We start from the raw sequence: 16,910 nt of genomic DNA on the forward strand, positions 1-16,910 counted from the left end.
GTCCAAGTCTGCTTTTCTTATTATATATGTTCTGCATACAAGTTGAACAGATAGGGTGAAAGGATACAACCTGGTCTGACCCCTTTGCCAATTGGGAACCATTCTGTTTTTCCATGTTCTGTCCTGACAGTAGCCTCTTGTCCTGAGTACAGATTAGAAATCACACAGAAGAAGAAATGATGCTGAATAAGTGTGCTATAATAAACAGGGGACTTCAAAAGTGAAATCTTGTAATGCTGCAGCAAAGAAGGCAAATAATATTTTAGTCTGCATTAGGAGCCAGCATGGCATACTGGTTTTAATGTTGGACCATGACTCTAGAGGCCAGGGTTCAAGTCCCCACTCAGTCATGAAACCCCACTGGGTGACCTTGGGCAAGTCACAGGCTCTCAGCCTCAGGGAAGGGAATGGCAAATCTTGCCAACAAACCCCCATGATAGGTTTGCCTTAGGGTCGCCATAACTCGGAAACAACTTGAAGGCAAACAACAACAGAATGTAGCTTCCAAGACAAGGTACTCTTTATTGCACACCCTGAAATGGCATCTGCCAATCCATGAAGGTGCAGGCACCCCAGGCTGGGAACCCCTGCTCTAGCTGGATGTCCTGCTTGATGGTCTTCATGTTGTTTCCGACTTATAGCAACCCTAAGGCAAACCTATCATGGGGTCGTGCCAAATAAAACTTGTTCATCTGTAAGGTGTCACAGCACACTGCAGACAGATATGTGGAATCTTAACAAGCGATGTGAAACAGAAATTCTTTACTTTGTTGTGTGCCTTCAAGTCATTTTTGACTTGTAGTGATTCTAAGACATACTTATTATAGGATCTTCTGGGCCTGTTTTGTCCAAGGGGAGTGCCTTTGCCTTCCTCTGAGGCTGAGAGAGTGTGATTATGGCTAAACAGGCATCTGAACCCATGTCTCTAAAGTTGTAGTCCAGCATTGAAACTGCAACACCATGCTCCCTCTTGAGTTCTTCATTGTTTGTGTGTATGGTGTGTGCCTTCAAATTGCTTCCGACTTACGGAAACCCTAAGGTGACCCTATCATCGGGTTTTCTTGCCAAGATTTGTTCAGAGGAGATTTTGCCATTGTCTTCCCTTGGGGCTGGGTCCTGGGATCATATGCCTGGCCCAAGGTCACCCAGTGGTTTACCATGGGTGAGCCAGGATTTGAACCCTGGTCTCCAGAGTCATAGTCCAACACTCAAACTACTATGCCACATATAACTATAATTCTTTGATCCTATTTAAAAATAAATGAACTTAGAGCTAGACAAGACAAATCAGAGACTGGCCAAACATAAAAAGACTTTGTAAAAAGATACTTTGTTAACTATTCTTAATTGTTGTGTTATTTATCATGATTTGTAATCAATGCTCTCCTGAAGATGGATACATAATATGATTTTTGTTCTATTTCCCTGCTATCCTACTAATTAGAAGGCATAAACACATATAAGAAATTCATTAATATGATAAAGAGAATAGAAAGCACAAAAATGGCACACACGGCCATGCTTTCATATCAATATCAATATGGATATAAACTATATAATAGATATAATTAAATTCTACATAAGTTAATACAAAACTTGATACTGTTACAGTTCATCTATATGTAAGAAGTGAAAACATCTGATCCTCCAGATAGCTAATTCTGAAATGGAGACATGGCTCCCAGATTTTCACACTGAATTTGACCAAACCTCGTATGCAGAATTAAAACATGTTCTTTCTGCTGCAAGTGATTTAGGTATAGGATTGCTCCCCAAAGATATAATGACATTCAAGGTCCTTGACAAGCCTTTGTAATGTGAAGATATTCCACTAGAGGGTGAAATAAGATCATTCTGTCTAACTGCATCCAGCAAGCTGTAAAAAAAAATGTCTTGAAGGAGGGGTTTTGCATACCCTATAACCCAGTATGTGTAGTAATTAGATACTTACAGAATGCTGGAATATAATTTCTAGATTTGAATAATATTGTTGCTTTCCTGCTTCCTTAACTATGCTTTTACATTGGTTGACTCAAGAAGACCTAACTGAAAGTGATGGATTTGTTTTATTAGAGGATGTTATATTTATTTATATATTCATTGCATTTATATACTGACTTTCTATCAAGGCATCCCAGGCAGGTTTACAGTTTGAAAATATAAAAACAAATATAGAAAAATAGAGCTCTCTATTCAGGACCTGATAGCACAACTCCATGACTAGAGCATAAATGCAGTTGGCCCTCCATATCCACAATTCCTTATCCACAGATTCAACCATCCACAGCTAGAAAATATCCCAAAAGTATACAAATTTCAAAAAGCAAACTTTGCTTTTGCCATTTTGTATGAAGGACATCATTTTACTTTGTCATTGTATTTAATGGGACTTCAGAATTCACGGATTTTAGTACTGATGGGAACCCCAATAGATACCAAGGGCCCACTGTACAACTGATGTCAAAATCAAACAATTTATATACACACACACGCGCACACACACTACATAATGTCTGTTAAAACAATTTGTTATATTTTGATTTTCATACATCTTTCCTCCCAGCAACCTGAAGTATGTAACATCCTAGCACCATAACAGTACTGTGAAATAAAAATGGATCGGCGATTACTTTAGGACCAGATCTTAAAGCTAGAGGAAAGACCATTCCAAAAGGCCAATACTATTGTGCCACATTCCCAATAAGAATTAGCACAGAGTAAACCTTATCCTGTTCCCTTCTACTTCAATTAGAAGGTCCTAGTACAGAGATCTGTACCAAAGGGCACATAACATGTCCATAAAGACATATCAGCTCACCAACAACTAGGGTCTTTCTGTAGACCAGGTTTGGCAAAGTCCCTCCCAATGTGTCGAACTGCTGCTCTCTTCAGACCTAAGCCAGAATAGCCAAAGGTGAAGAATGCTGGGAATAGCAATCCAACAACATTGGGCAAGCAGCACTTTGCCTACACTAGGAGCCAGCCTGGTGTAGTGGTTTGAGCATTGTACTATGATCCTGAAAACCAGGGTTCTAATCCTGCCTCGGCCATGTAAACCCACTGGGGTGACCTTGGGCAAGTCATACTCTCTCAACCTCAGAGGATGGCAATGGCAAACCCCCTCTGGAGAAACTTGCCAAGAAAACTCCAAAAATTGTTCAAGAAAAACAATACAGCATTCTCTAAAGCCCTTTCTTCCACCTGAAGACACCTTAAAATTTAAAACAAAATCACTAAAGTCATACTAAAGTCAGCATTACAATAGGATTAAACTATTTGCAACATTAAAGCATACACAATTTAAAACATACACCTATTTTTTAAAAAAATAGTGCAAGAAAAACAATACAGGATTATCTAAAGCTTTTTCTTTTTAAAAAAAGCCCCACAACCTTCCTTCAAAAACTGCTGATGACAGGGAACTGAGTGTCATTAGCACACTGATGTCACCTAAAATCTTAATGGCCTCATCCAGAGGCTTCCTATAGATCTTAATGGCGTAGGACCCTATGGTACCTCACTGTATAAGAGCCACTGGAATGAACAGGAATCTCTCGGTACTAGCTTTTGGAATCTGGCCCTGTAGACACAAGATCGGAACACAGTGCCTCTTACACCCATCCTGCCGAGTTAGCCCAGTAGCATCAAAAGCCACTGAGAGATCCAGGAGGCTTAGTGAGGCAGTACTCTGCCTGGCTGCATCTGTACTGCAGAAAACAGAATCACAGAGTTGGAAGAGACCACAAAGGCCATTCAGCCCAACCCCCTGCCATGCAGGAAGACACAATCAACTCACTAGAGATAAGTGGTCATTCAGCCTCTGTTTTAAAACCTCCAAAAAAGAGGACTCCACCACTCTCCAAGGCAGTGTGTTCCACTGACAAACAGCTCTTACTGTCAGGAAGTTCTTCCTAATGGTTAGGTGGCATCTCTTTTCCTGTAGTTTGAATCCATTGTTCCATGTTTTATTCTTTGAAGCATCAGAAAACAAGCTTGCTCCATCCCCAATATGGCATCCCTTCATATATTTAAACATGGCTATCATGTCATCCCTTATCTCCAGGCTAAACATACCAAGTTCTCCACATAGGGGATGGTTTCCAGAATGTCACCATTTTAGTTGTTCTCCTTTGGACCCGCTCCAGCTTGTCAATATTCATCTTGAATTTTGGTACCCTGAATTGGACACATTCCAGATGAAGTTGGACCAAAGAAGAACAGAGTGGCACTATTAAATCCCTCAATCTAGAAATAATGCTGTTTGACACTGCTGTAACTGCCATGGCTCAATGCTATGTGTAAATCTACAGCACTATATAAATAAAGAATAATAATAATAATAGTAATGCTATGGCATTCTGGGGTTTATAGTTTTGTGAGATATTTAGCCTGTCATGGAGCTCTGTTCACAGAACAAACTACAAATCTCGGGATTCTGTAGGATGGAGCCATGACAGTGAAAGTGGTGGTAAACTGCATTATTTTTGTTGTGTAGATGTAGCACCCACCTGTCTTTGGTCTGGAGCACAGCATCATTTAGGACACCTAAGGCTGCCTCCGGAAAAATAAATTAATATCTGGAAATGCCAAGTTTCTGTACAAATCAATTTTATTTCTGATACCTAGATAATGTTACTTCAAGGAACACATGGAGAGCTATGAAGATCAGTAAATACTCAAAGCAAAATCTTCAGTATTTTTTCAGGCAGTCTAGGTAAGACCTAAGGTCTGATACCAGACTGAAAAGTATCCAGATAACCTGTTTCCTCCAAGGATGTCTTAAGTTGCCTAGTTACCACTAGGAACTCTCACACATTCACATTTTGCATTGTTTTCTAGTTTCCTGAGTTTCACACCCAAATAAATCAAAGTAACAAGAATAGTCCACTTCCTCTCAAGGATGTTTCTAAAAATTCCTCCAGTCGTGCTGACTTAACAACTTTTAAACGGTGCAATGTTGTGTCAATTCCACTGTGTTGTTTATAGAAAGGATATGACACTGTGAAAGGCCACTGTGTCCTAGGAGATCCCAACACACTGTGGCACTGTCTGGCAGTGATAACAGGATCCATACGCTCGACAACAATTGAGACAGTCTGAGTAAAAGGAAAAGAGGAAGGCTTATTGTCTTCTCTTCTCTTTGCTTCACTTCTGATTGCAATATTTTATGGGTTCCCATTAATTTATTACATCCTCAGACTCTCTATCATCTGTAACTAAAGCAATTTCAATCTTTCCACAAAGGACATTAATCTAAATATACTTCCACTGGGAAAAATCAGTTGAATATTACTGCCGTTTTGACTACTTATGAAACTCCAACTTGTTGCATAAAAAAATAAATCAACCCCTCCTCCTCCCCCAAATGTCCACTTCTGGTTCTAAAAATATTAATGAATACCGAGACACCTTGAAACCTATTTTAAAAGTAAATTGTTGGACCTGGAATCTCCCATCTAAGTACTAACCAGAGCTGACCCTGCTTAACTTCTAAGATCAGACAGGATCTAACATCTTTAATCTATTTAGATCAGTGGAACTATGTCTTATTACTGACTGTGGGCATAAATGAGTCATAGCCCTCCCTCCTTGCCAACTGTCATCTTCTGGCCTGGAGGAGGTGAAAGGACAGGCCCAACGCCATCGGGCCAAGCCTCAATTAAGAAGCAGAGCCCTCCCTCCAGTCCATCTGCCTTGGTCCAGACCTCACAGGGAGAGAAGAATGCTGGACCTGATCCCCTTCCCCACCACCACTGACTTCTCCATTTGTTTCATGTTAGATTGTAAGCCTGAGGGCAGGGAACCGTCTAATGAAAATAATAATTGTAAGCCACTCTGAGAGCCTTTAGGGCTGAAGGGCGGGGTATAAATACTATAAATAAATAAATAGCGCTTGTGGACCAAATTATATTGTCACACTTTCCTCCCTTCTCCAAGTAGTGAGAAGTTCCATGGACAAAGCGCCCATCCATTTCTTTTGGAATGAGGTCATTGGAGGTATATCGACATTTCTGCAGTATTTGGCACAGCGCAAGCATCAAACAGTCAAGCCCATTGTTTCCACATCAGCTCTCTAAGAACACAGTTTATCCCAAGATGCTTAAGTGGGCCCAACAAAACCTGATTCTTGATACATTTCCAAGTTGTACAGTACTCAAATTGCAGCCTGTTGCTCTGTTTCTAGAGACATGTAGGTTGCTGGTAGGGAAATTCTGCCCTTGCTTTCATGTATTTCTGAATCATGCAGAAAATTTAGGGAAAGTCATCTAACAATCAGTTCTCATGGAAAGATACTTCCATGTCAGTGACACTCTTTTGTTAAGAAGACTAAGGTCAACAGCCTGCATTGTACTGTACTTGCATAGTGAACATTTATACTTGCCTAGTTACCCATGGATTGCACTAAAACTGCTGAATACTGACATGGTGCAGTGGGTTGTGTATCTGCCAATGTGTCTGCTTCCTGTGCAGCGTGGAAGCCATGATGGCCGCTTTTGCCATCCCAGTGAATAAAGTGGTACTTTGAGGGGACTAGTGAATAATTATGCACTATCCAAAAATATGGAACTGCAAAGCTGGAAAGTTGTTTGTTAGTCCCAACTAGAGTAGGCACATTGAATCAATTGCTGAATGGATAAATACAACTGATTCATTGGTTCTACTCACATAGGTCTAACAACAGGATTTAAGCTCATGTTAAGTGGAACTCTGCTTATAGAACCACAAACTGACAATATTCATTGCTCATAGGGTTGCCATAATTGTCCACTAAAACCCGGGACAAAATGTAGGACAAAATCTAGACCAAACTGCAGGACAAAACTCAGCCCAAAATGTAAGACATTTAATAAAAATGGAGGAACTTAAATGTCCTACATTTTGGGCTGAGTTTTGTTCTGCAGTTGTCCTACAGTTTGGTCTAGATTTTGTCCTACATTTTGTCCCAGGTTTTAGTGGACAATTATGGCAACCCTAATCAAGAGTCAACCAAATGTATACCTGAAGTTATACATGTGTATACCAGCCAACATGATTCTGGCTCAAAATTTTGGCTGCTTATTGCATGAGGACAATTCATACTGACTCAGAGAAATCTGAGAGGAAACCCAAAACAATATATTAGTAAATAGATTTCCATACATGGGAGCTTGTCTCTTCCTCAAGTGGATCCAATGTTATCACCAATGTTTAACAGATCAGTAATATATTGGTAGTGAAACCAGATGTGTCTGGTAAATCTGATTGTTTTATTTTCAGAATATTTATATGCAACTACCTGTAATCCTTTGATAAGCCCACATATTTGTTCCTTTCAGCAACTGGTAATCAATGGCATATTCTGCTATTAGTCATGACCATTTGGCCAAATGCCTCTATCAGATTCAGAGATGGTATGCCATTGAATAGTAGTTGCTGGGGAGCAATAATAGTAAAGGGATATTGGCTTCAGCTCCTGCTTATGGGATTAAATGTAGACTGTTTTAAAATATTTGTATCTTATTTGTCTTTTTAAACTGTTGCATGTTTTAATCAATGTGTTTTAATTGATGTTGTTCATTGTTGATTTGTTGTTATTCCCTAGAACCATGGGGAGAGTTGGGTAAGAAATAAACATTATAGTTGTTGTTGTTAACATCATCTTATTGGTCACTGTAGGAAATGGGATGCTGGACTAGATAGGCCTTTGGTCTGATCTACGAGCCACTCGGAACATAGTGAGGTTTCTGATTATATATCTGCAGAATTTCTCATGGGATGAATCTGCAATCTCCTACAGATATATTTAAGCATTTCACTGCCCTGAATTGCTTAGAGGCTCGCTCACCCTTGAGCAATTAATTTCTATCTAGTCTATGCCTCTGTGCTGTTTTAACACATATACATACAGCCTGCTTCTGCTACATAGATACCCACCAGCCTCTAAAGAGCAATTAAAAGTAAAGGGGCCATATAACGTGTAATGAAGCAGATGCTCACAGTTCGCCCCAAAGTCATTAGCAGCCCCCTTTACTCTAGATTGCTTTGCAGTTAAAATTATCCAAAGTTAAACATGTCTGGAGGTTAGCCTGAAAACTATCAACCAGAGCAATATTTAAGCTAGAAAAAACATGAAAGATGCATAGGTTAACTGATCTTTCAAATCCCAATGGGGTAGCTGAACAACAATCTTGAGGGACCTTAAACACTAACCATTTGCTATGGCGTAAGCTTGTATCAACTGGAGTTTATCTCATTAGATATATGGAATATTATACTAAGTTGGCAGACTGGTCTATATACAGACAAGAGTAGAGGATGAAATGTGAGAAAAGATGTCAAAGGGCAATGAAACCTGCCACCACCAAAAAGAGAAAGAAAGACTGGTCTTAATTTGAAAATCTCTAAGGAGATTATCGCCCGTCCTTCCCGCACGATTGCATGAAGATCATCAGACAATGTCATTATCACATCTGTGACAGGTTCTTATCACGCAATTGCGATAAGATTTTCAGATGACGTTGCACTTATCCTGTCCTTCTCCTGCCCTGAAGTGGCATGGCGCCATCAGTTTGTATTAACAGAAACTCATGTTAATACAATGACGGGCCCACTGATGGGACAAGGACTGGATGCCATAAGGATGGGGTAAGGATGGGAATGATGCCTCTTTACCCCATGTGATCATCTCCTAAAACAATTTCAGCATCAACTGAGACAGTGCTTAAAAAGGAGCACAGCTGTAGATATTGGTAGCAGAAAACAAAATATTGATGTTCCATCTGTGTGCAACACACTGTTAGCTTGCAGCTTGAAGCCAGAACTGTGTGAGGTTGAAACATTTTCTTTTATGAATTCTGCCTCACAGAATAACTTTGGGCCCCTTTCCCTCAGCACTGTTTGAACAGGTATATTTCAAACTTTCTGTAGCATACTTAGAAGAAAAAGAACTTCAGATACAGCAGGGCAACTTTAAGCAAAGGCAATTTTAATGAAGCAAGGGAAGCTTTGCTGAAAAAGCACACATCCCTAGCATCAGTGAATTCTTGTTGTGGCTTGACATCTGCTGTAACCCTTTTGTTCCAGAAGTCAAGGGGGCATGCAGCTGCAGACCTGACTGTCATTTTGCCTTTTTAGCTCTTGCTTCAGAACACACACTGTTACATAGAACAGGTAAGATTAGAGGTTTCATAGAAGCACATTGCAGCCTTGTTCCTTAAAAAGCTAAATATTGTTGCATCTTCCACCTGAGAACAACTCTTAAAAATATGCAGACAGTGGAAATGAAAAGGACAAACCATGTGTATGAATGGGGGAGTATGCAAGTTCTTTTCCCTCACAATTATTTATACATGTTTCCATTGGACTGGAGGGAACAGAAGTGCAGCTGCTTAATTCTGCAGGCAGCTTCAGCCAGAGAAAGGAAAACCATTATCGAATCGATTGTGGCTTTCTTTGATGAGGAAAATATACAGCATAAGGAATTCAAATTTTTCCTTTGCTGCACTGTACTATCATACAATTTAGTGGAATTACACTTTATGGTGATTAATACCCACTGCATGGCAAGCCTCCAGAACAAATGAAAAGCACATATCTAGACTGAGGGAAGTTAATAGTGCCTCTTTGATGTGCTTTGGTCAGATCTCACCTGGAATGTTTGTTGGTGAAGGAAAAGCCAATTCCTGCCTCAGTAAGTCACCCAGATGCAGCCAAAAACCAGGGCTGGGGAGTAGGAGTAAGGAAAAAGGAGTAAAGGAGTAAGAGGTTTTTACTGGAGTTGGAATAAGGAGTAACAAATATATTCCTGTTATTATGTTGTATATGCAAACCTCAAAAAACAATTTTATTATATTGCACTGAGGAAGGGACTGGGAGGCAAAGAGAGACACTTACACACACACACACACACACACGCCTTGCAAAGCAACCGGGGCTTTTCTCCAGGGCTGGAGAATAGGAGTAAGGAATAAATGAGTAAGAGTTTGGTTTTTTTTAAAGGAGTAGGAGTAATATTAAGAAACAAATAATAGTATTACCACAATATGGACTAGAGTTTTGTCCACTTTGTTGTGAAGATAGAGTTGTTACCACATTTGCTGAGAGCACACACCTTTATATATACCTGATTTTTCCCTGTTTGGGGAAACATGGCAAACAAATGAAGCTCTTCTTGTGCCACCTGGTTGTATTCTAGCAGAGAAAAGGCTGCAGTCATTCTAATAGAAATGACCCCAGATAAACAGCAGCATAGTATGGGCAATATTAAGAATTTTGGCAGTGAAGTGTCCTCATGTTCTGGGAGGGCAAAAAAATAGCTGCAATCTGAACTTTTCCAGAAAAGGAGTTTTATTGCAAAACATTTTTTAATAATAATAATAATAATAATAATAATAAGTTTTATTTATAGACCGCTATTCCGCAATGATCATAGCGGTGTACAGTAAAAATTGCAATAGAATACAATAAAAAATATACGGTGACAGTTAAAGGAGGGAGGGGCCTTGTCCTTCAGGCTGTCCCTGATGGAGCTGGGTCTGCCTGATCGCTCCCTCTGAGGCCAAGATGACAAATATAGACTACAAATCCAGAGATTATCTAAAATGAGAGAATGAATACATTAGAGGGGAGGAAGTGTAGCAAGTTCAAGGTGGCTGCTCTCTTTTATATTTGAAAGAGTAGAGATATTTGAGAGGAGGGCAGGAGTTGGAACAGCAGATTTGAAAGTGAAAGATTTTATGTTTTCTTCTTTAAAATCTTCCAGTGGCACATCAAAGGGCAGGATCCTTGAAGAAGAAGTAAATCCAAAGAAAGGTAAAGATGGCAATTCCAACAGCCATGGTAAAGCTCTACTGGGCATGATCACATAATGCAGCAATGTAAATGTGGGCACCAGATTTGGGATCCTAGGAAGAGTGAGGCAAAGCATCTGTTTCCTGACCCCATATCCTCCAAGAGTCTCTGTTTGGTAGGGTTGGCTTCAATTAATCCTACACAATCCCTTATCCCAGCTGTTTATGAAATGTCATGATTTCTTTCCCTCCTTCCACTTTCCTTCTTTGTCCTCAGCTTGCTTCATTTGCTCCAAACCTTAAAAAGTTGTTTCCACTCTGCAGAACCAAGAGAAAAGGAAGCATCTTGCTCTTTCCAATAGGCTCATGCAAAAGCAGACTGCTGCAGCCTCTCTTAGCTTTGGAATAGAACATCTTGGAGTGGTTGACCCAATTTTTATGCTAAGAACAACCCTGTGAAGTAGATTAGACTGAGAAGCTAGGATGGGCTCAAAGTGATCATTTGAGTGCTATATAATGAAACTGGGGTTTGATCTGATCTGTATTGTGCATTGGGTAGAACAGGTGGATATGATCACAAAGTTCATGCAGTGGATCTGAGAGAAAAGTATAATTTTGAGCAAGTCCAATAAAGGCATTTTGATTTTAGAATAATGCATTATGTTAATCATGCTGTGTGCATGCATTCACAGTGCATTTATTTACTGATATGGGTATCTCCTGTTGAGTTTTTTTCCTCCACTCAGTACATAAATTCCCAAGTTTTTCTGATTAAGATAGTAATTTAGTGTGTTCTTTCTCATTACTAACTTTTGCCTTCTTTTTGACTGCTCACATCCTTTTGAACACACTGTGATGTTGTTCAGCAACATGTGTCTTGGTGTCTCTCAAAGACCTTAATCATATTGGTGGTTCCAGTTGGAGCAGATCTATTGATGCAGTTGTTGAATACTGAATCCAGACTCAAGATACATCTCGTGGATTCAGTAGGTCTACTGTAGTTGAGACTATTGATAGAAATAAGGCCTAATAATTATACTCTTCAAGGTAGGGGAGGTTTGCAAGACATAAGATTAGTATATTATTAATTTAGGATAATTAAATTTCTCTACAACAAAATGACATTGGACAGGAGAGTTAATATCTCTATCAGGACATGCAATATTAATTTAGGTAGGGATGACTCTGAGAACAAATTTGTCTTTTATTCCTGTACTGTTAAAAATGCAAAAAATATAATGGAATTTAAAATATGACACAATGAATAGTTTAATATTTAATAATAGTTTAATATTTAAATGAAGAGATAGTTAAAAATATAATGGAATAGTTAAAATAGTTAAAAATATAATGAATAGTTTAAAAATAGAATGAAATGAAATGAAAAATTACTACCAGCAGCAAAAGAGCAAGCCTAGTCACAAAGTAGCTTACAATTCAGCACTTACTTTACTTTAGTAAATACAGGCCTTACATCCCAAACAGAGTTTAGTAATATCTAAGTCTAGGAAATGGCATCAAGAGTCAACCAACACAATCCAAGTCAAGCACAGAGTTCAGGAACACAACAGGAAGCCAGGTTGGTCAGATAAATCTCCAACAACTCCAGGAGATCAGGGCTGAGAATTTATAGATCAGCAGCTCAACACAGCTGCTGCTTCCTCTGAGAGCACCTCAAGTCCTCCTTGTGTATTTGCCTCTGCTCAGTGGTGGTAGATAGGGGTAAGTGTTCTTTTTTATCTGAATGGGCAGACCTCCCTGCCAGAGCTGGTACTGCATTCTGGTCTGTATCTGAGGATGTTATCAGACAGGGCAAAATTGGAAGTTTAAAGTGGAGCCAATGCAGAATCACCCAGGGTTTAAGGACAAATTCACAGCTGCTTATCACATGACGCTGCATGAAATCAGGGAGAATGTGAGGTCAATCAGGAAATAAGTAAATTTGCAAAACTACCAGATTTACATTTCTATTATTATTATTATTATTATTATTATTATTATTAACTTTTATTTATAAAGCGCTGTAAATTTACACAGCGCTGTACATACAGTATTTTTAATTGGACAGTTCCCTGCCCTCAGGCTTACAATCTAAAAAGTCACGACACAAAAGGAGAAGGGAAAGGTGGTGGGGAAGGGGCCTCTCTAGTAGGATAATACATATAAAATACATAGCAATACAGGAAATGATTCAATAAAACAGACAACAAAAGAACATCAAATAGCAAGTGACAATTATGCAATGCCTGGGAAGGCTTCTCTGAACAGGATGGTCTTCAGCTCCGTTTTGAAGCTGGTTAAAGAAGTGATGGCTCTTGCTCGCGGGGGAAGAAGGTTCCAGGAGTGAGGGGCAGCAAGTGAAAAGGGGCGAATTCGAGATGGGGCAGAGGAAATCCTGGGCTGAGACAGCAGACCTTGACTACCAGAACGGAGGGCCCTGGGGGGAAGGTGAGGAGAAAGAAGGTCTGATAAGTAAGGAGGGGCCAGCCCATGGAGGGCTTTAAACATTGACAGCACGAGCTTGTACTGAATGCAGAAAGGGAGGGGGAGCCAGTGAAGGGATGCCAGCACAGGAGAGATATGGTCAGAGCGGTGGGCAGAGGTGATAATGCGTGCAGCTGAATGCTGGACAGAGATTAAAGGACAGAGGTGAGAAAGAGGAAACCCAGTCAGGAGGATGTTACAGTAATCAAGTTGTGAGACCACTAGGGCATGGACCAGGATCTTGGCAGTTTCCATTTTGCTTGTGAACTGACTCCCTTCACTAATGCCAGCCGTATGGAAAGCAAGCCTCAGATGACTTCGTTTCCCAGGGTGCCTTGTTATGCCAAAGAGGGGGAATGCTCTCGTCCCTTAAAGGGATACACACACACACTCCCCTCTTTAGGCTTCCTGGCTGCTTTCCTCCTCTAATGAAGGGCACAGCTGCTGGGAGAAGGCAGAGGGAGGACCCTTTGGAAGTCCTCCTGGACAGGAGGGAGAAATGGGAGACATGCCCTGGGAAAGGAGGGAGGATTGGCTCTCTGTGGAATCAGGCAGGCCCACCCTCTTCTCTCTCTCTCTCTCTCTCTCGTGTGTGTGTGTGTCTTTCTTTGTGGTTTTACTGATTTTGCAAAGGGCAGCCTCATTCTGCCTCCCTCTCACACAGTTTCTGGGGCTTTGGGGGCAAAGAGGATCCCCCCTGGTTTCCCCTCCCCTCCCCTCCCTGGAGCATGTGTGTGTGTGCGCGCACTTGTGGAACTGACAGTTTTGAACATGCGCAGAAAAGGTATTTCTAAGTGAGCAATGGGGATTTGTTTGTCTCCTTTTGATACCCAAATTCAAATCTGACCCTAACTAATGTGCCTTTAACCCCTTGTTGTGCTCTTGTGTGTGATAACCGTTAGCAAATGGACTTGCTTTTCTGGGATGCCACCACTTTAACCATTTTTGGGATGGACGCACAGAGCTCCCTGTGTGATAACGTCCTGAGACATGTGGCTCTGGAACCTCTTCCCACTCTGGTTCAGCAGCAGGGCCACTGCTTCAGCCTCTGAGTCAGAGTCCATCTCAATGTCCATGTTCTGGAAGTAGGGTAGGACACACATGAAACAATACATTTAGGCTGTGTGTATGATATTGTAATTTAAAGATATGACTTTCATTTTGTTCCTTGTTTATATCACAACAATTGCCATTACATTCAGTGATATACAGGAATTGCAATTCAAAAAATATTACTAAGGATTCTGTATGGTGTGGTATGGAAGGAGGTCACTGGGGGGATAACACCATGAATTACTGTACCAAATGATGCCAACCCTAGTGACATCACTGGCTGGTCAGTAAATACATTTTTATTCAAGCAGGCTTTTAATGATTAATTAGTGGCAGGAACCCTTTTATGGGATATTTTCACTGTATTTCTATTGTTATTTTAAAAAAAAAAAGAAAACCTTTAAAAATGTATTGGTATTTTATTGTGATGTATAATTGTGTTTCAACTTTTTGATTACTTTTTTTTCAAAAAGCTATTGTTGGGTGCCATATACATTTATTATTATATACATTTATTATGATTATTTTTATTTACATCCCACTTTCCTCCCAAAACTGGGATGCAAAAAACCAAAACAAAACAAAACAAAAAACAAACATAATAAAAACATACCAAATGTGAACATTAAAACAGCATAAAACTATTTAAAGTACTAAAAACATATATTGAAAGAATACTTCTTATTGTGTGGCTTCAAGTCATTTCCAATTTATGATGACCCTAAGGTCATTATAGGATTTTCTCATGCTGAAAACATGTGACTTGCCCAAGGCCTTCCAGTTGAGTTTTCATGGCCATACAGGGATTCGAACCCTGATCCATAGAGTCATAGTCCAGCACTCAAGCTAGTCCACCATAGTAGCTCTCATTAAAAAGATTCTGGCCTGTTATAGACAGCCAAAATAAAGCTGCTTCGAATCACAGTGGAGGTATGGTGTTTCAATGATGCATGCGTCCTAAGAATCCAGAAGTCGCACCAAAGCCACGCTCCAGACTGGAGCATGGCTTTGGTGTGGCTTCTGGACTCTTAGGATGCATGCATCATTGAAACACCATACCTCCATTGTGACTCGAAGCAGCTTTATTTTGGCTGTCTGTAACAGGCCAAAAGCTCTTAAAAACAGTACAGCACCAACTAACCTGTTCTTTCAAAACTTTTGTTTTGAAAGCCTATTAGAATGAAAAGGTTTCATCTTGCTGATGGAAGGACAACAAGGAAAGAGGTATTCTGGCCTTCTTGGAAAGGGAGTTGCAAGGCCCTCTGACATGTCCCCACCAACTGGTAATAATGATAGATAGATAGATTATATTGGGGAGTAAAGTAGTTTCTGTAGTAGTCGGCCTCAGGAACTGTAATTTATTTATAAATTCCTTCAGTATTTTTAGATAGTTGAAGCCCATCTTATAGATATAGATTCACACACGCACAAACATACAATGTCCTACACATCATAATCACCACTATTGAATGGAATTGTATAATTTAGTTATGGCTTTTTGATGATAATAATGATGACCAATTAGCAAAAGGTTAATTAGCAGCAGATTAATAATGCATAATGAAATGTTCTTACCAATCAGCACTTTGTTTCACAGCCAGGTAAGTTATCTAACTCAGTTCCACATTTCTCAGTTTGAAATAACTTGTCCAGAGTTTAATGTTCCCCCAAATCTGCCACCTCTGCAGTCTTTCTCCTTCCATCTGTTCAGTTTGTAAGAAGTCCCCCACTGCCATTTTTAAACATTTGTTATTGCTTAGCATATATTCTGTTTAAGATCACTACATTTATTCAATTAATTATTTTCTTTGCCATGTGGTTCTTTCAAATATTATTTTGATCAAGTCCAAAACTATTTTTCTTTTTCCTCCTCCTATTTTGCTGGCTTGTCAGTTTGTGCCATGAAGATGTGAGTGGGCCACTGCAAACATCTTGGCTGGAATCCTCTTGGTGTTTTACACATGTATAAAACAGCCAGTGTGGTTGTGCTTTGGACTATGATTCTGGAGATCAGAGTTTAATTCCCTGCTCAGGCATGAAAACCCAGTCAGTGACCGTGGGTGAGTCACACACTCTCAGCCCCAGAAAATCCTGTAATAGGTTCACCTTAGGACAGTGTGGCCAGACTTCCTCCTTTTCAAGGACTTGTCCTACCTTTCATCCTTCTGTCCAGAAGGAATTCAAAAATGTCTGCCATTTTGAGCATGACTAAGAAGCATGAATTTATATTTATATTAGTGTTTTTACTTTTCATTTAGCCTTACATTTTACTTGAATGTCCTATGTTTTGCAGTGCCTTGTTCTCCTTTCCCTCTGGTCACCCTGCATTAGGGACGCCATAAATCAGAAAAGACTTGAAGGTACACAACAGCAACAACAACAAGTTCCTTTGTCGAAACACTTGGACTTTTTTGGTCTGGTGCAGAACGTTTGTGTTCAGTTCAAAGTTAGGGAAGTGAAATTGTATGCATATGCAAATCGTACATTTGATTAGGTATTAGGTTGCACATTTGGCGTCTTCCTTTGGTTTCCTTTCAGTGTTGCTATTGAACACATGCATTTTATAGCACAACCAATAGGTTACTCCACATGCCTGATCTAAGC

This window comes from Sceloporus occidentalis, unplaced genomic scaffold (assembly GCF_023333645.1).
Source record: "Sceloporus occidentalis isolate IW3139 unplaced genomic scaffold, rSceOcc1.0.p SCAF_2, whole genome shotgun sequence".
NCBI classification, from domain to species: Eukaryota; Metazoa; Chordata; class Lepidosauria; order Squamata; family Phrynosomatidae; genus Sceloporus; species Sceloporus occidentalis.